General features: G+C 31.2%; 1 protein-coding gene across 1 annotated transcript in view; it reads right to left on the bottom strand.

Annotated features, from left to right (window-relative positions):
• AstA-R1 (allatostatin A receptor 1) overlaps positions 1-22,421 on the bottom strand; it is a gene marked incomplete in the record, with an annotated part of 486,850 nt that overhangs the window by 31,569 nt on the left and 432,860 nt on the right.

The raw sequence follows: 22,421 nt of genomic DNA, 5'->3' as shown, positions 1-22,421 counted from the left end.
TCATAATTTTATTTCTATAGAATATTGTGTCAAAATTATATTTCTATAGAAAAGTTTCTCGAAATTTTATTTCTACCGAAAATTTAGTCAAAATGTTATTACTTTAGAAAATTTTGTTAAAATTTTATTTCAATAGACAATTTTTTTCTGTTTCCTTTTTATGACCATTTAGTTTTAATCAGATTTTTGTTTATTTTAATGGGCTTTTTTGGTCAATATATATAAATGCAAAATTTTCTCAAAATTTTATTTCTATAGACAATTTTGTTTAAATTTTATTTCTATAAAAAATTTTGTAAAAATTTTATTTCTATAGGAAATTTTGTCAAAATTTTATTTCTATAGAAAATTTTGTCAAAATTGTATTTCTATAGAAAATTTTGTCAAAATTGTATTTCTATAGAAAATTTTATCAAAATTTTATGTCTATAGAAAATTTTGTCAAAATTCTATTTCTATACAAAATTTTGTGAAAATATTATTTCTATAGAAAATTTTGTCAAAATTCTATTTCTATAGAAAATTTTGTCAAAATTCTATTTCTATACAAAATTTTGTGAAAATATTATTTCTGTGGAAAATTTTGTCAAAATTTTATTTCTATAGAAAATTTTGTCAAAAATACATTTCTATTATTTCTATTAAAAATTTTGTCAAAAATGTATTTCCATAGAAAATTTTGTCAAAATTCTATTTCTATAGAAAATATTGTCAAAATTTTATTTCTATAGAAAATTTTGTCAAAATTCTATTTCTATACAAAATTTTGTGAAAATATTATTTCTGTGGAAAATTTTGTCAAAAGTTTATTTCTATAGAAAATTTTTTCAAAATTCTATTTCTATAGAAAATTTTGTCAAAATGTTATTTCTATAGAAAATTTTGTCAAAATTGTATTTCTATAGAAAATTTTGTCAAAATTTTATTTCTATAGAAAATTTTGTTAAAATTCTATTTCTATACAAAATTTTGTGAAAATATTATTTCTGTGGAAAATTTTGTCAAAATTTTATTTCTATAGAAAATTTTGTCAAAATTCTATTTCTATAAAAAATGTTGTGAAAATCTTATTTCTGTAGAAAATTTTGTCAAAATTTTGTTTCTATAGAAAATTTTGTCGAAATTCTATTTCTATAGAAAATTTTGTCAAAATGTTATTTCTATAGAAAATTTTGTCAAAATTTTATTTCTATAGAAAATTGTTTGGAAATTTTGTTTTTATAGAAAATTTTGTCAAGATTTTATTTCTACAGAAAATTTTGTCAAAAATACATTTCCATAGAAAATTTTGTCAAAAATACATTTCCATAGAAAATTTTGTCAAAATTTTATTTCCATAGAAAAATTTTCAATATTTTATTTCTATTAAAAATTTTGTCAAAAATGTATTTCCATAGAAAATTTTGTCAAAATTCTATTTCTATAGAAAATATTGTCAAAATTTTATTTCTATACACACAAAAAAATTTTTTTCCGATTCATACACGAAATTAATTGATCCACTTAATTTTTAATTGAAATGTCTTCAATCACAGAAATGATAGTATCAATTAAAAAATTAATTGAAGGTCAATTAAAAAGTTAATTCATACTATTATTTTTGTGATTGATTTTTGTTTCAATTAAAAAATTTGTTGATCAATTAAATTTTTAATTGAATATTTTTTAAAACTCAATTAAAATTTTAATTGGAAAATTTTTCGTGAATTTTTTTTGTGTGTATGTTAGAAACTTTTGTCAAAATATTTCCGAAATATTGGAAATAAATATTAAAACAAATCAATAACCGATTGTTTCTATGACCTCAAACCGAACAAAATTAGTAATCAGAAAATTTTATTTACATAGAAAATTTTTTCAAAGTTTCCTTTCTATAGAAAACTTTTGTCAAAATTGTATTTCTTAGGGAAATTAGCGAAGAACTTTTTAGAGGAGGAATATTGTGCAAAATCTACCAAAACATCAAGAATTTTAGCAATCTACCAAACAGTAAAAAATCTACTAACTGCGGCAACTGTCCTTGGCAGTATCGATGTTACAAGGAAAATTTTGGTAGCCCAGCAAAAAAATAGGAAATTGTTCCACAAACATTTCATTGGAGATGACACAAGTTTGCACTACTCACAAATTGAGGATCCAAACTATTTTTGTGGAAGCTCTTTTTTTAATGGGTATTTTGGCCATTTTTACCCAAATAGGAATATGATATATATTTTGGGACTTTGACCAAATCTGAGCCGATTATGATCAAATTTGGTACACATATCTAAAATGTTAATTGTACTCTCTGTGCAAAATTTCAAGTAAATTGAATTACGGTTGTCATATGAGTCTAAGGCGGGCGATATATATGGGAGCTATATCTATCTCTGAACCGATTCCAACCAAAATTTGCATATATATGGAGAACGTTAATTCTACTTAGGTTAGGTTAGGTTAGGTTAGGTGGCAGCCCGATGTATTAGGCTCACTTAGACTATTCAGCCCATTGTGATACCACATTGGTGAACTTCTTCCTTATCACTGATTACTGCCCGGTTCCATGTTAAGCTCAATGACAAGGGACCTCCTTTTTATAGCCGAGTCCGAACGGCTTTCCACATTGCTGAGAAACCACTTAGAGAAGCTTTGAAATCCTCAGAAATGTCACCAGCATTACTGAGGTGGGATAATCCACCGCTGAAAAACTTTTTGGTGTTCAACCAGCATTACTGAGGTAGGATAATCCACCGCTGAAAAACTTTTGGTGTTCGGTCGAAGCAGGAAATCTACTTAAACCTGAACCGATTTCTACTCAAACCAATAGGGTTCTATTGTGACCCAAAACAGAAACTTGTGCCAAATTTGAAGTCTATCGGATTAAAACTGCGACCTATACTTTAATCACAAACATGTTTTCACAGACAGACGGACGGACATGGATACATCGACTCAGTGGCTGACCCTGAGCACTGTTGTCAAAGACACCCTGTGTCTATCTCATTCCATGAAATTGGGAAAACCAACCTGACCCTCAAAAGTATGCGAGCTCTTACACATCGTGAACTTTTGAGCACTCAAAACATCGATTTGATGGGTCATCCGCCGTATAGTCCTGACTTGGGACCGAATAACTTAGTTTTTATCTCTTACGTTAAGAATAAAATAAAGAGTCAACGTTTTGCGACATAATTTGAGATGATCGACACTTTTGTATTGTTAGTGCCACCTTTATTCTTCAATATGTCCCAGGCTCGAAAGTCCAACGAATTGACATCCAGAGTTTTTGGTGGTCATTGTGTGGTACAAAAAATCGAGGAAGCTCCTTTTTAAGCCATTTGAGATAATAATTTGAGATGATCGACACTTTTGTATTTTTAGTGCCACCTTTATTCTTCAAAATGTCCCAGGCTCGAAAGTCCAACGAATTGAGATCCAGAGTTTTTGGTAGTCATTGTGTGGTACAAAAAATCGAGGTTGCTCCTTTTTAAGCCATTCTTGGTTGCTAAGTGCGATGGTGCTGAATTCTCTTAGAATGTCCATGGTCTGCTGCAGATATGTTTGTCTGCCCAGGGCTTCAACACTGTCTTGGGAGATTCTCTGGATAATATTCGGCAGATGAATACGAGCGGAGAGCTACCATTATTACCATCGGTGATGGTGTAAATTTTCGGCAAACCTCTTTTAGTGGACATCAATTGAGAGAAAGTGCAAAATAAAAATTTTACAACGGGTTCAACGGACATTTTGTCTTGGCATAGCTGGGACAATGAAGAGCACGTCAACCAGGGCCTTGGATACGATACTAGATCTAAGGCCTATGGAGGTTCAGATCAAAATCGTAGCCGCCATGGCTGTGATGAGATTGAAGATGTTGGCACTATAGACAGAAACACCTAGTATGACGAACCATCAAAGGAAAATAGGGGAGACGGTTGGTAAAGTGGCGGATGACCGAACAATCTATGATCATATACCTGACGCCAGAATTAGTACGAAATCCCAGAACAGATATCAGAGGAATATAATTGCTACTCCTATGGACAGAAGATGGGTGAGAGAACGAGACTGGGCGTATATGTGGAGAACCAAACCACCGGACAGTAGCGCAATTCGGCAGGCAACGGAATGAGTTAAATGACTTGGAAATAATATGAGCCCACATTAAAGTTCGAGCGCGTATATGGGTGCCGAGACATATAGGAATAAGAGGAAAGGCAAATGAACTGGCGATAAGAGCTAGGCCACGCGGGGAACTGAATTTACAGAATGCAAAGCCAATAAAGAAATCGCGGGCCGAGTTGGACGAGAGACATATTAAGCAATGGGGACCCACGAAAAGGTAGAAAGTGCGACGAAAATACTATGGGGTGACCCTGATACGAAGAAGACTGGAGAACTACTCGAGAAAAATGTCCGGCCACCTAGAGTTGAGAGCACATCTGTGTGAAGTCGAGGATGCTGCATGCAAGGCTTGTTTTGAACATTATGAGATCTTGAAACACTACCCTGCCTTTACTAAAGAGTTATTCATATCAGTGAAGAGGTGATACGGAACCTGGTACAGCTGGGGAACAGAGATTGGAAGCAAATTAGGGTATAAGTTAGAGATAACAAGTATATACAGCAGTAAGTTCGGCTGGGCCGAATCTAATGTACCCTACACCATGGATTGCGTAGAAACTTCTACGAAAGACGGTCATCCACAAATTTCAACTCACTCGAATGAAATTTGCTCCTCCAAGAGTCTCCAAAACCAAATCTCGGGATCGGTTTATATGGGGGCTATAAATGATTATAGACTGATATGGACCACTTTTGGCATGGTTGTTAAATATCATATACTACCACCACGTACCAAATTTCAAGCAGATCGGATGAATTTTGCTTCTCCAAAAGGCACCGGATGTCACATCTGGCGATCGGTTTATATAGGAGCTATATATAATTATGGACTGATAGGAACCAATTCCTGCATGGTTGTTGGATACCATATACTAACATCACGTACCAAATTTCAACCGAATCGAAAGAATTTTGCATTTCCAAGGTGCTCCGGAGGTCAAATCTGGGGATCGGTTTCTATGGGGCCTATATATAATTATGGACTTATATCGACCAATGTTTGCATGGGTGTTTGAGGCCATATATTAACATCACGTACCAAATTTCTACTGAATCAGATGAATTTTGGTCTTCCAAGAGGCTCCGGAGTTCAAATCTGGTGATCGGTTTATATAGGGGGGCTATATATAATTATTGACCGAGGTGGACCAATTTTTGCATGGTCATTAGAAACCATATACTAACATCATGTACCAAATTTCAGCCGGATTTGATGAAATTTGTTTCTCTTAGAGGCTCTGCAAGCCAAATCGGGGGATCGGTTTATATGGGGGCTATATATAATTATAGACCGATGTGGACCAATTTTTGCATGGTTGTTAGGGACCATATACTAACACCATGAACCAAATTTCAGCCGGATCGGATTCAATTTGCTTCTCTTAGAGGCTCCGCAAGTCAAATCGGGGGATCGGTTTATATGGGGGCTATATATAAATATGAACCGATGTGGACCAATTTTTGCATGGTTGTTAGTGACCATATACTAACACCATGTACCAAATTTGAGCCGGATCGGATGAAATTTGCTTTTCTTAGAGGGTCTGCAAGCCAAATTTTGGGGTCCGTTTATATGGGGGCTATACGTAAAAGTGGACCGATATGGCCCATTTGCAATACCATCCGACCTACATCAAAAACAACTACTTGTGCCAAGTTTCAAATCGATAGCTTGTTTCGTTCGGAAGTTAGTGTGATTTCAACAAACGGACGGACGGACGGACATACTCGGATCGACTCAGAATTTCACCACGACCCAGAATATATATACTTTATGGGGTCTTAGAGCAATATTTCGATGTGTTACAAACGGAATGACAAAGTTAATATACCCCCATCCTATGGTGGAGGGTATGAAAAGGATACGATGGAAAATAGAAGTTAAAGCGCACAACAAGCCGAATACTGTCTTAGGTGTATGTCAGTCGATATGAGACGGGGTAACGTGAATTCTCTTTTCAACCTAATCTAACCTAACCCATTCACATTTAAATGGTAGAGGGCTCTGACTATAGCCACTTGGGGCTTTCCAGTCAAATACGGATAATTTTATTTCGTCGTCTGAGTGCTTTTGTAAGCCTGTAAGCAATAAAATGAAATGTCAGTGGAATAGATCTGTCAGGCGAGCAGTTTCGAAACGATATTAACCTTAAGTTGGTTGCAATACATATAAGTCACCATGTAATATTAATGAAGTTTGGTTTGATAAGGTCAACGCGAAATATACCCAAGGAATAAAGAACGCTGGTTAGGTGTAGATTTGACCACTATACTCCCATGAACGAAAGTCAAATGTTCACTAACAAGTTACCTTGTATTTGTGAGGGCCTTATGAACCTAGGAATAGATGTAGGCTTTAGGAGAAGAATTGCAACCCAAAGGCTTTTCTTGGAATTTCTTGCGAATTTTGCAATCAAATCTTCCAAAAGATATTACAACACTAGCCAGCTATGTATGTGTAAATTCTTCTGTTCTCCTTTACGTTCAACATTCGACTCGTCTCGCCTATTGTTGACTGGAGACTAATAGTCTGTCCCTATTTCCGCTTATTCATACTTATCTTCACAATCATTCATCTGTTCATTGTCAATATTTGATTTTGAAGTGTAATTTAATTTAGAATCCGTAATGCATTCCATTGACAAAGGCTATTCATGTCATTCTCATATCGAGCAGTAATTCACTAAAGTGCATCTCCTGAGAGAAGAATGTGTGGACAATATGATATGAGAACGTCTTCCGATACTCTATTGAATTTCTCTAAACACCAACAACAACAATAACCCATGTGTCCCCCAACCTCTTTTATTTATATCACACACGTACTAGAGAACAGAGATAGAGAGAATGACTTACATTTCCAATCAACATTCCAATGTTAGTATAAAGCATTATGCACTAGAATAGTGGCAAATATTGTAATACATGGGATATTCCACAAAATATGGAGATGTGATTGCCAAAACTATCCACTACTCAGCAAAAAAAAAACACAGTTGGAAAAATACTTGAGTAGCTAATTAAAACTTTTTTTTCCAAAACCATTAAGATCGGCGACAGTCTTTCCCAGGGACTTGGAAAATTGACATTAGTAGTTCTAAAGAAAGTAGAAGATAAAGAAGAATAAGCACAACAGCGTAATCATGCCTTAAGACATATATACACACTGTTGAGAGCATAGCCCATAAACTGAAATACCTAATAAGAATCCCTAGAAATTATTGAAAGGATCGCAGAAGAAACTCCTCGCTAACTGCATCAAACTATGATAGGTTCGAAAAACTGGCTGGAAATGGTTGTCATTGTTGACAAACCACTAGAAATAGAGTTTCATATAGGCGACTATCACTACAAGATCATCAATCGAATACTTGTGACTAAAACTAGACTCATGGAGAAAACGAAGACGTTTCCTGCCGACTAACAAGGCGTGACATTTCGGACAGGGAGCATTCAGAGACAATGAAAAACAAATATATGCGGCCCACTACCAAAATCCAATTCTGGATTTGTAACAACCATGTTTCTTTGAGTTTAAGAGGAATCCTAACGCCTTTTTATCTGATTTCAGCAAAATCTGATAAAACTTGCGTCTTCTAGATTTCCAAGATGTAATATCGAAGGATCGGTCTCGGGTGTACTAAACCTTGAATCGATCCATATTTTGATATAAGAGTTATATCAAAATATGGATCGATACACATCATATTCGAAACATCTATTGGTCAACAAATAGATGTTCTGAAAAACAAGTCAATATTTCAAATTTTAGCCAAATCGGATAAAAACTGAAGTGTATAGATGTCCAAGAAGTCAAATCTAGAGATCGGTCTATATAGAGTCTATACCAAACCATGAACATATTCGGCATGATTTGTATCGGTCTATGCTTTCCTAACGTTTGCCGGAAATATGGTCTTGGTGGTACGAACATCAAATTTGAAACTGATGCAGCGATGATCTGAGAAGCTATGTTCACTTAAAACCTGCCAGTTTTTGCGAGGCCAAAGTGACGTCCGAAACTTCTTGCCTGTTCTTATTGACAAAGGTTTTGGCATCTATCTTATGACAAATGACCCAATTAGTACGCAAAATAAAAACTCTCCTCTTGTATCAATGTCACTACTGTCCCATATTTTACGATGCGCATTTGCATTTACATATTTTGTTCTTATATTGATATGGTTTTTGAATAAGAACAATATATATGTCCCCTTTCATCAGGATAACTTTTAAAGCAGCACAAGCAGCCTTGCAATGGTAAAGATTTATCTGGAGGATCCGCAGAACCATCAAGATTTCCAACAACCGTCATAGCAACCGCTTCGATGAAGTCATCGGTGACTCTCGCAATAAGCCTCGGTTCAACTTTAGTGAGGTTTGAGGCAGTCTGCATTTTTGTTATCTCCCTCGACTTCGCAAGAAGATCTGCTCATTTCTGATTCAGACAGAGGCTTGTTCATTTCGGAATCCTTTGGCTGATCGTTTTTATATACCTTCAGTTGTATATAAAGAAAGTCATAACATAGCTAGATGTGGCTAAGACTGACTGTTCAATATAAACACTGTCTGCCGTCTTGGTGCATCCACTTCATCCAAACGGCCAACCTTCCAATTAGCGGTCGGAAGATCTGGGTTTAGAATAGATTCAGGATCAGCAGGGTTTGCAGGTATATAGGCATGCGCTCTAGGTCTAAGCCGGTAGATATGCCTTTCTTCTCGGCTCTAATACTAATACTAATACTAATACTAATACTAATACTAATACTAATACTAATACTAATACTAATACTAATACTAATACTAATACTAATACTAATACTAATACTAATACTAATACTAATACTAATACTAATACTAATACTAATACTAATACTAATACTAATACTAATACTAATACTAATACTAATACTAATACTAATACTAATACTAATACTAATACTAATACTAATACTAATACTAATACTAATACTAATACTAATACTAATACTAATACTAATACTAATACTAATACTAATACTAATACTAATACTAATACTAATACTAATACTAATACTAATACTAATACTAATACTAATACTAATACTAATACTAATACTAATACTAATACTAATACTAATACTAATACTAATACTAATACTAATACTAATACTAATACTAATACTAATACTAATACTAATACTAATACTAATACTAATACTAATACTAATACTAATACTAATACTAATACTAATACTAATACTAATACTAATACTAATACTAATACTAATACTAATACTAATACTAATACTAATACTAATACTAATACTAATACTAATACTAATACTAATACTAATACTAATACTAATACTAATACTAATACTAATACTAATACTAATACTAATACTAATACTAATACTAATACTAATACTAATACTAATACTAATACTAATACTAATACTAATACTAATACTAATACTAATACTAATACTAATACTAATACTAATACTAATACTAATACTAATACTAATACTAATACTAATACTAATACTAATACTAATACTAATACTAATACTAATACTAATACTAATACTAATACTAATACTAATACTAATACTAATACTAATACTAATACTAATACTAATACTAATACTAATACTAATACTAATACTAATACTAATACTAATACTAATACTAATACTAATACTAATACTAATACTAATACTAATACTAATACTAATACTAATACTAATACTAATACTAATACTAATACTAATACTAATACTAATACTAATACTAATACTAATACTAATACTAATACTAATACTAATACTAATACTAATACTAATACTAATACTAATACTAATACTAATACTAATACTAATACTAATACTAATACTAATACTAATACTAATACTAATACTAATACTAATACTAATACTAATACTAATACTAATACTAATACTAATACTAATACTAATACTAATACTAATACTAATACTAATACTAATACTAATACTAATACTAATACTAATACTAATACTAATACTAATACTAATACTAATACTAATACTAATACTAATACTAATACTAATACTAATACTAATACTAATACTAATACTAATACTAATACTAATACTAATACTAATACTAATACTAATACTAATACTAATACTAATACTAATACTAATACTAATACTAATACTAATACTAATACTAATACTAATACTAATACTAATACTAATACTAATACTAATACTAATACTAATGCATTTCTATAAAAATAAAATGTTGACAAAATTTTCGTAGAGATAAAATTTTGACAAAATTTTCCATAGATATAAAATGTTGTTAAAATGTTCATATGGATAAAATGTAGACAAAATATTCCATAGAAATAAAATTTTGTACAAATTTTCTATAGAAATAAAATGTGGACAAAATTTTCTGTAGAAATTAAATTTTTAAGCAATACTTTTCATAGTTTCGGCTATAGCTCGATTAAAAACATAAGAAATAAGAATATTTTCAATAGAAATAAAATTTTTATAAAATTTTTTATATAAAAAAGTTTTGACAAAATTTTCTATAATGCGTTTCAGACAAGAGTTAGTTTGTTTGAAACGCAAAAAAATATAGAAATAAGAACATTTTCAATAGAAATAATTTTTTTTACAAAATTTTTTATATAAAAAAGTTTTGACAAAATTTTCTATAAAGCGTTTCAGACAAGAGTTAGTTTGATTTGATTTTCTTTTAAATTCGCAATTTTTAAATTGCTGGCAATTTAATTTTGTTTGCCTGCAATTGGTTGCCAAAGTTTTCGATTTTTCCAGAAGTCGCCCTCTCAGCTTTCGCGGAATTTCCCGTATATATTCATGTGCTAACGCCAACGTCAATCAAGGGAGCCTCTATAACATATACAAATGCACTGTAAGCTACTACAGTAGGGAGAATAAGAACGTCTCTAAATGATTAGTAACTGATATGTATGTGTATATGTAAACATCCGCTATGCTATTCAATTCCTTACAATTTAATTCAATTCCATTGATAATTTCATAAATCAGGAAATTATTTCCATCTATTCATGTGTGTTGGCATTGAAAAATCTTGTGTCGTTTTTTGTTTCTTGGTTTTGTTCGTATCAAGTCTCCTATTTCCTTTCGTCTATTGCTTAATCATTTGATGTAATTGACATTTGTTTTTCTTATTATTGAGATTATTGTCGTTTTCAATGTTCACTGATGTCATCTACTTTCGAAGAAGAAGAAGAACAAGAGATGTGTGAAATCCAATAAATTACTGTAATGATAGGAAAATGAGACTGCTAATCAATTTACTTATGAAGTTATCATTCTGGTGCTGGTTGGAAACATCTAAAAGGAAAATCTTAAATAAGCTTATATTGTTGATTTATGAGTGATAAATATGAATAGGAAAATACGATGTGGTTTAAGTTAAATATTAAACAATAATTTTGTTAATTATTTTTATAAATTTGTTATACCACAACATTTTAATTTGACATAACCACATTTTCGATAAGCCTTTGTGAAGTAGAGACAGGTGTATTTATATAAAACATTTGAATTGTGGCTTTGGACTTTGGCTTTTTTAGGTACAGAATTATTATTTTTTTATATAACTACTCGTATATACAGTCCGTGTACTGTTGGGTAGTATTTCGGTTTTTTTTTCTCATTATAGATTCTGTGACTAATGTCTAATGTCCATTTTGCGACAAAAGAATAAACTTTCGTTTATACTTTAGGAAATGTTCAACATATTGGTATATACTGGCTTAAATGTAAACACACAAATATACAGTTTTAGTTTGGTCATTTGATGGACCCAGGCATATATGACACACTTGCATTTTCATATATGTATGCTTCGAGCCAGCACAACTGCTCTATGCTCTTCTCAATGACCTTTTTCATTTGTGAATTCAAATTATCCATAAATTTCAATGAATGATCCTTGAAATTACCAAATGTACCTCAATGGGAATTATGATGATGTTGATATACTCGACCCCTTCATTTGCTATTCGAACATTAATAAATATTTCAAAATGCGTTGGACGTATTTGGGCCAATGCACTATGGGGCTAATGACAGATTTTTGATGCATTAAATCAATGGGAGATAAAAAACTTGATCACTACATTCGGAACGAGATATTCTGACAGCATAACTGGGAAATTGGAACCCCTGAACAGATACCAGAGGGAAATCACTGAGCCACAACTGGATAGATGAAGAGCAAAGAGCATGGTGTATACGAGGGTTGCCTTTTCTATTTCGGGATTAGAGAGCAAAAACAAGTACTAGTCAACGAACATAACTCTACTGTTTTTCAAAATATTCCCTATTAAGATCTATACACTTTTGCATTTGAATCAATTGTCAAAGCACTTTTGCCACTCTGATTGAGGCGTCTCAAAAAAATGTATTCTGAACGCATTAACCGCTTCTTCAGGTGTAGAAAACCATTCGGTGCCAAGTCAGGACTATACGACGCATGACCCATCGGAGTGAATCTTGGATGAGCTATGACCTCGGTTCAGTTTACCCTAACAACGATAATCACTGGTCCTTGACGAAGTTTCATTGACAAAAATTGAATTAGGTTTATCGAGTTGTTGAGTCGAAAGTTGTACAAAATAGTTCACGATTTGGACAAGATAAAACTTTTACATTGTTGTAAACTAGACAAATAGCGCTGGTATGTCAAAAAGTTCTGAGAACCTAAAAAATTCCAAGCTTTACGATAGAGCTGTCAGTTGGCAGAGTGAAACACTAGAGTTGCCCAAACCCCAACCCTAGTTGCTCAATTATTACAGACCTCCTCTTTATAGCCTTGTCCGAAGGGTGTTTCATATTACGGTGAAACCACATAAAAGTGTTTGAAGTTATCAAAAATTAACTCGACGCTTTTGATAAAAATTCGAAAATTGATTCGTTACTCAAAAACTGGATTTTTCCTTATCTACTCAAAAGCGAGAGATGTCTATTTCAAACACTGACTTGAAATCAAACGCTGAGACTTCGATATGTAGTTAAAGATCTGCATCGGTCTGCAATTACGGTTGCCAATCCTGCCCAAAATAATCTATCAAATTTTCAAGAAAATTTTAGAAAAAAATGTACCAAATTTAAAAAATCTTATTTCGAAGTTTTTCAATCAAATTTTTGAGATTAGTATGCTACATTTTTTGTGTATATAGCCACAATTTCTTTCATAAACAATTTTCAACATTTTATTTCTTTTTATTTATATAAAAACTTTGCTTAAATTTTATTTATATACAAAATTTTCTCAAAATATTATTTCTATAGAAAATTTTGTGAAAATTTTATTTTCATAGAAAATTTTGTGAACATTTTATATTCTATAGAAAATTTTCTCAAAATTTTATTTCTATAGAAAATGTTGTCAAAATTGTATTTCTATAGAAAATTTTATCACAATTGTATTTCTATAGAAAAATTTTGTAAAGATTTTATTTCTATAGAAGATTTTGTCAAAATTTTATTTTATAGAATTTTTTTGTCAAAATTTTATTTATATAGAAATTTTTGTCTAAATTTTATTTATATAGAAAACTTTGTCAAAATTTTATTTCTATAGAAAATTTTGTGAAAATTTTATTTCTATAGAAAATTTTGTGAAAATTTTATTTCTATAGAAAATTTTGTCAAAATTGTATTTCTTTAGAAAATTCTGTTAATATTTTATTTCTATAGAAGATTTAGTCAAAATTTTATTTCTATAGAAAATGTTGTCAAAATTATATTTCTATAGAAAATGTTGTCAAAATTGTATTTCTATAAAAAATTTTGTCACAATTCTATTTCTTTGGAAAATTTTTGTAATATATTATTTCTATAGAAGATTTTGTCAAAATTTTATTTCTATAAAAAATTGTGTTAAAATTTTATTTCTATAAAACATTTTATAAAAAATTTTATTTATATAGAAAATTTTGTCAAAAATTTTTTTCTATTGAAAATTTTGTCAAAATTGTATTTCTATAGAGAATTTTGTCAAAATTTAATTTCTATAGAAAATTTTGTTAAAATTTTATTCCTATAGACAATTTTGTCAAAATTCTATTTCTATACAAAATTTTGTCAAAATTTTATTTCTATAGATAATTTTGTCAAAATTCTATTTCTATACAAAATTTTGTGAAAATTTTATTTCTATAGAAAATTTTGTCAGAATTGTATTTCTATAGAAAATTTTCTCAAAATTGTATTTCTATAGAAAATTTTCTTAAAATTTTATTTCTATAGAAAATTATGTCAAAATTGTATTTCTATAGAAAATTTTGTCTAAATTTTATTTATACGCAAAATTTTGTCAAAATTGTATTCCTGTAAGAATTTTTTTCAAATTTCATTTGTATACCAAATTTTCTAAAAATATATTTTCTATAGAAAATTTTGTCCACATTTCATTTCTATAGAAAATTTTGTCCAAACTCCATTTCAATAGAACATTGTGTCATTTTCTACAAAAATTGTTAAAATTTTCTCAACATTTTATTTCTATAGAAAATTTTTCTAAATTTTACTTCTATAGCAAAATTTCTCATTATTTTATTTTTCTAGAAAATTTTGTCTAAATTGTATTTGTATAGAAAATTTTGCTTAAATTTTATTTGTATTCAAAATTTTCTCAAAATATTGTTTCTTTAAAAAATTTTTTCAAAATTTTATTTCGATGTAAAATTTTGTGAAAATTTTATATTCATAGAAAATTTTGTGAACATTTTATTTGCATAGAAAATTTTGTCAAAATTTAATTTCTATAGAAAATGTTGTCAAAATTTTATTTCTATATAAAATTTTTATAAAAATTTTATTTCTTTAGAAGATTTTGTCAAAATTTTATTTATATAGAAAAAATTAGTTGTGTTCCTTTACGTACTACTAGTTACTACTTTTACTAGTTTTTACTAGAAACCGTTCCTCAGTAAACAATTTTAGTAGTAAACAAGTAGTAAACAATTTTAAGAGAACAATGTCAAAATGCATGTCTCTTTTAAAATTTTTTTACTACAAGTTACTCGACAAATTCTTTCGAGTAAAAGTTGTAGATATGTCATGGCAAAAGTAATTATTTGTTTTCACATTTTCCAAACTAAAGTAGTTCCAAATCGCTTGTTTTTGGAAATAAATCTGTAACTTTTTAATTGATTAAGATATCATCATAATTTTTTCTTTGTGCCAAAGCTGAAATGTTTTTCTCTATATTTGGAGGTTTGTAGGTCCCTAGTCGATTCACGGGCTGGTCTATAGACGTTGGAAGTTGGACACCTCGGATGTATGCAATTTAGTGTTACTTGGCAAACGCGCAATTATGCACCGATTTTCATGATTTTTGCTTTGCTGGATACAACTTATAAACTATATCTAATATTTGCGAGATAGGGTCTTACAATTTATTTTTTGTTTGCAAAATTTGAACAAAGTGGGGTCTGCATTTTGAGTCTAGAAGGACTACATTCCTTATAAAATTCTACGTATTCTGGAGGAACATTTTGTGCACCTTTGTGCTTTAGATTTAACGTGTAGACTCCACAATTTGGAATTTCAAAACAATGCCGAACCAATACCACTTGTTTCGAAAAAAGTACCAAAACATTGACCGACTCACACCAAATTCGGCAACCCTTTAATGGACCAAAAGTACCTCTACGTTTTGAATTTCATGCAAATCGGATGAAAGTTTTAATGTCTATGTCATGAATACCCCAATTCGGGGGTCGGTTCATATGGAAGCAAAATCGAAACTTAGGCCGAAGTAGTCCCATCTTCAAAATTGACCTGCATGTAGAATAAAAGTGTCTGTTAAAATTTCAGCACTATAGGTTCATTATTGAAGAAAGTAGCCTGATTACAACAGATAGCCAGACAGAGAGACATCGTCTTATAATTTCTCCCTGATCAAGACTATATATACTTTCTATAGTCAGAATTCGTTATTTGTATGTGTTACAAACGGAATGAAAAACCCCACCTTATAAGATACTGATAATATGCGCTATTACTCTACTTTATGGCCCAGAGTCTTACTTTGATTAAAAATTTTGCAAAAGGAGTACTTTTTATAACAAAGTAAAAACCATAGCTTCTTTCTATCGTAATAAGGATTTCACAGTTTCCTGCAAAAAATCTGCCATTTGTCAAAAACAAATTTCGATATAAAAGTATTTAATTTACCTACATGTTTTGAAAATATTTATTCAAATCATAATGTTTCTTTTGTTTTTTATTTGACATTTTTACAATTTTTACTATATTTTCGTTCCTGTACATTTAACAAATATAGAAATCTGAGAGGATTTTCAATATTTCTCTCTTTTACTACTTTTTACTACGAGTACAGTAAAGGAACACACCTATTACATATAAAGAAAATTTTATTCCTATAAGATATTTTATCAACATTTTATTCGTATACCAAATTTTCTAAAAATATAGTTTCTATAGAAAAGTTTGTCCAAATTTCATTTCTAGAGAAAATTTTGCCATTTTATTTCTATTGTTAAAATTTTGTCAAAATTATATTTTTATAGAATATTTTGTCAAAATTGTATTTCTAAAGAAAATTTTGTCAAAATTGTATTTTTAAGAAAATTTTGTCAAAATTTTATATCTATGGAAATTTTTTTTTAAATTTTATTTCTATAGAAAATTTTGTTAATTTTTTTTCTATAGAAAATTTTGTTAAAATTTTATTTTTATGGAAAATTTTGTTAAAATTGTATTTCCATAGAAAATTTTGTAAAAAGTTTATTTATTTAGAACATTTTATTCTATAGAAAATTTTGTCAAAATTGTATTTCTTAAGAAAATTTTGTCAAAATTTTATGTGTATCTATGGAAAATTTTGTTAAAAATTTATTTCTATAGAAAATTTTGTTAAAATTCTATTTCTATAAAACATTTTATTCTATAGAAAATTTTGTCAAAATTTTATTGCTGGAGAACATTTTTTAAATTTGTATATGTTTATAAAAAAATTTAAAGCACCTCTTAGTTGGGGAGGTATAGTTTACCAAAATCTACCAAAACTAGAATTTTACCAATCTACCAAACAGTATGAAATCTATTAATTTTGATAGAATTCTATCAACTGTGGCAACAGTGTCTACAATTCCAACACTGAGCCAACTATCTGTTGAAAAGGCAAAGTCGATTTATTGCAATCTTCAAATTCGACTAATTAACTTTAGATTTTTTTTGAAAATCGATTAAAACGATTAAACAAAAAATTGTATATTAACAAAATCGGCTTTTCGTCTTGAATAAAATCGACTAATTGAATTTTAACAAAATAAGTGGAAAGTCGAAACAGGATGTAGATTTAGAATGTCGAGTATTTAAAATTAAAAAAAATGAGTAAATTGGCTTTTACAAATTGGGAAATATTAGGATAGTCAATTTTTGCATAACCAGAATAGTCGAAAGTGGACTTTATCAAATTGCGAACACAGAAAAATTTTTCACGAAAATTTTTGCCATTAAAATCTTAATTGAGTTTAAAAAAATATTCAATTAAAAATTTAATTGATTTAACAAATTTTTTAATTGAAATAAAAATCAGTCACACAAATTAATAGTATCAATTAAATATTTAATTGGATCAATTAATTTTTTAATTGACTGTCAATTAATTTTTTAATTGATACTATCATTTCTGTGATTGAAGACATTTCAATTAAAAAATTAATTTGATCAATTAATTTCGTGATTGAATCAGAAAAAAAAATTTTTGTGTGAAAAAGTCGAAAAATCTGTTTGATTCTCATTATGAACCCCACTTCTTACTTGCCATCAATAAATTCCGTATTCGGAAAAGTTTAGGGGATTCTTATGATTGAGTTTTTCCTACCAAAAAATAAAACCACGTTACATATTCAGGCGATATAATTATGGACCCCATAAATAAATAAATAAATAGGACCCCAAAAATTATATGTAAAACACCAACACCGAATTTTTATGTTTCTTTGGGAGTAACTTCATTTTATTTTTGGGGCCGGTTCACAATATGAAAATAAACCCCAATTTCCTTTTTGAAATTGTCCGAGATTTGACAATAATACACACTTTTGTTGTTCTGAATAGTATTACCTCAGATTTGTTATTCGAGTGGCGGGCGTTTGGCCGGGGTTTAAGATTTTCTTTTATTGGCAGAGTCCAAAATGGGGTAACGCTCTTCCCAAGAGATTCGTACTGAGTACCACATAGTTGGTATTGTTTCCTAAAACTTCATATTTTTTCCATCAAAAGTAAAAACTAGCCCAAATTTTATTTTGGGATCGATTTTCATGCTTCAGATACATTTTATTGGGGATCATTTTCATGGGGCTCATATTCATTATGAAGTGTCGACCTGTTTCATTTGGGTTTTGGGGCTTATTTTCAAGGGGTCCATTATTGCGTCACATACTCATACTTGGTTCATATACAAACTTCACTGTTACGAGCTCCTCTTTTATTTCCTTCTCAACCCATGGTGCATTGGTCAATGGACATTTTTGCTGTTTATCAATGGACATTTTTCAGAGCCCAAAACAAATCGTATGGACATTTTTTGAAATGCCAAACACAAAAATCCATTACACTGAATGACTACGCAGTTGAGCAAATATGTGTGTGAGCCGCTTATTGAGAATAGGCAGTGGTTCATGAATAAATGAATGTACCAACGACATTGACTTAGTATGCATAAAATGGCAAATAGTTAATGGTCATAAATTTAGGATCCAATGTCCATGAAATAATCGACCATTTAATGGAATCCTATAACAATTTACGATTACATAATGCATAGAAAACAATTTAAAAAATGTTAAAATTAAAAAAAAAATGATAAGGAAAATAAAACAAGTATATACATCAGTAAGTTCGGCCGGGCCGAATCTTAAATACCCACAACCATGAATCAAATATATATCAAATATAATAATTTTAAAAATCTTCGTCTTAGCGGGTTACTTGATAATATATAGAATTGTAGGGGGTTTGATGACAAATCTTCTCCCAAGCAAACCAGTTCAACCAGTACGCTTCCCGAAGAAAAAATTTAAAGATTCTACCTATGAAGACTAGATCAGATTCTGAATTTGTAACAACCAATTTTGTTTGAGTTTTGGATAAATCATAAATACATCGTGTAAAATAACGCCTTGATTTGAAATCTTAAATCTATAGATTTTTCCGCCATTATTTAAAGGATTATGAGGAATAAAATCTGGAAATTTTACTTTCAGTTTCAAGCAATTTTCATTATCAGTGAGCTTGCCATACCCTGAAAGAAGAGTTTTTTTCTGAGGAACGAAATTTTAGACAAGAAAAATTTTCTTTTGACACAAATTTTAGATACAATTGTTGAATCGCTTATCAAAAATTCGGATTAATTGGCTCTAAACGAAATTACTTTATACAAAAGGGGAATTTCGTTTCTCTAAAACTTCATTCCGGAGGAAAATATTTTTTCTTTGGGTATACCCTCAAGAAGCTAAATCGATGCCTTAGCAAATGGACCGGTAAAAATAAATGCGATACAGATTTTTGAGGGTCTAAAATACTAGTATATTTACATTTTTGGGCAAATCGGATAAAAACTGCGGTTTCTATAATTTTTGGTCCTAGAATACCTCTAGATTTCCAATTTCAGGCAAATTGGATAAAAACTACGGATTCTAGAAGCCCAAGAAGTAAAATCGGGTGATCGGTCTATATGGGGGCTAAATCAAAACATGGACCGGGACTCACCATTTTCGACACACGTCTTTATGGTCCTAGAATACTTCTAGATTTCCGATTTGAGGTAAATTGGATAAAAACTACGGATTCTAGAAGCCCAAGAAGTAAAATCGGGAGATCGGTCTATATGGGGACTATACCAAAACATGGACCGGCACTCACCATTTTCGACACACGTCTTTATGGTCCCAGAATACTTCTAGATTTCTGATTTGAGGCACATTGGATAAAAACTACGGATTCTAGAAGCCCAAAAAGTAAAATTGGGAGATCGGTCTATATGGGGGCTATATTAAAACATGAACCGATACTCACCATTTTCGGCACACCAATTTATGGTCCCAAAATACGTCTAGATTTCCAATTTCAGGCAAACTGGATAAAAACTACGGATTCTAGAAGTGCAAGAAGTAAAATCGGTAGATCGGTCTATATGGGGGCTATATCAAAACATGGACCGATACTCACCATTTTCGGCACACCTCTTTATGGTCCTAGAGTACCACTAGATTTCCAATTTCAGGCAAATCGGATAGAAAATACACTTTCTAGACGCCCAAGAAGCCAAATCAGGAAATCGGTCCATATGGGGGCTATACCAAAACATGGACCGATGGGCACCATTTTCGGCACACCTTTTGATGGTCCTAAAATACCTCTAGATATCCAATTTCAGGCAAATTGGATATAAACTACGGATTCTAGAAGCCAAAGAAATAAAGTCGGAAGATCGGTCTAAATGGGGGCTACACCAAAATATGGACCGATACATCCCATTTGCGACACACCTATTTGTGATCTTAAAATACCTCTGGATTTTCAATTTCAAGCAACTCGGATGGAAAATATAGTTTCTAGACGCCCAAGAAGTAAAATCGAGAGATCGGTCTATATGGGGGCTATACCAAACCATGGACCGATTCGAAACATTTGCGACACACCTCTTTACGGTCCTAAAATACCTCTAGATTTCTAATTTCAGGCAAATTGGATAAAAACTACGGATTCTGGAAGCCCAAGAAATAAGTCGGGAGACCGCTCTATATGGGGGCCATACCAAAACATGGACCGATAGGCACCATTTTCTGCACACCTTTTGATGGTCCTAAAATACCTCTAGATTTCCAATTTCAGGCAAATTGGATAAAAACTACGGATTCTAGAAGCCCAAGAATTAAAATCGGGAGATCGGTCTATATGGGCGCTATATCAAAACGTAGACCGGTACTCACCATTTTCGGCACACATCTTTATGGTCCTAAAATACCTCTAGATTTTTCATTTCAGGCAAATTGGATAAAAACTACGGATTCTAGAAGCCCAAGAAGTAAAATCGGGAGATCGGTCTATATGGGGGCTATATCAAAACATGGACCGATAGGCACCATTTTCGGCACACCTTTTGATGGTCCTAAAATACCTCTATATATCTAATTTCAGGCAAATTGGATATAAACTACGGATTCTAGAAGCCAAAGAAATAAAGTCGGAAGATCGGTCTATATGGGGGCTACACCAAAATATGGACCGATACATCCCATTTGCGACACACCTATTTGTGATCCTAAAATACCTCTGGATTTTCAATTTCAAGCAAATCGGATAGAAAATATAGTTTCTAAACGCCCAAGAAGTAAAATCGAGAGATCGGTCTATATGGGGGCTATACCAAAACATGGACCCATAAGCACCATTTTCCGCACACATCTTTATGGTCCTAAAACACCTCTAGATTTCCAATTTCAGGCAAATTGGATAAAAACTACGGATTCTAGAAGCCCAAGAATTAAAATCGGGAGATCGGTCTATATGGGCGCTATATCAAAACGTGGACCGGTACTCACCATTTTCGGCACACATCTTTATGGTCCTAAAATACCTCTAGATTTCCAATTTCAGGCAAATTGGATATAAACTACGGATTCTAGAAGCCCAAGAAATAAAGTCGGAAGATCGGTCTATATGGGGGCTACACCAAAATATGGACCGATACATCCCATTTGCGACACACCTATTTGTGATCTTAAAATACCTCTGGATTTTCAAATTCAAGCAAATCGGATAGAAAATATAGTTTCTAGACGCCCAAGAAGTAAAATCGAGAGATCGGTCTATATGGGGGCTATACCAAAACATGGACCCATAAGCACCATTTTCCGCACACATCTTTATGGTCCTAAAATACCTCTAGATTTCAAATTTCAGGCAAATTGGATAAAACCTACGGATTCTAGAAGCCCAAGAAATAAGTCGGGAGTCCGGTCTATATGGGGGCTATACCAAACCATGGACCGATAGGCACCATTTTCGGCACACCTTTTGATGGTCTTAAAATACCTCTAGATTTCCAATTTCAGGCAAATTGGATATAAACTACGGATTCTAGAAGCCCAAGAAATGAAGTCGGGAGATCGGTCTATATGGGGGCTACACCAAAATATGGACCGATACATCCCATTTGCCACACACCTATTTGTGATCTTAAAATACTTCTGGATTTTCAATTTCAAGCAAATCGGATAGAAAATAAAGTTTCTAGATGCCCAA

Source organism: Haematobia irritans, chromosome 3 (genome assembly GCF_050003625.1).
Source record: "Haematobia irritans isolate KBUSLIRL chromosome 3, ASM5000362v1, whole genome shotgun sequence".
NCBI lineage: Eukaryota > Metazoa > Arthropoda > Insecta > Diptera > Muscidae > Haematobia > Haematobia irritans.
Note: the sequence above shows the minus strand (reverse complement) of the source record. Positions and strands in the feature narration are given on the sequence as shown.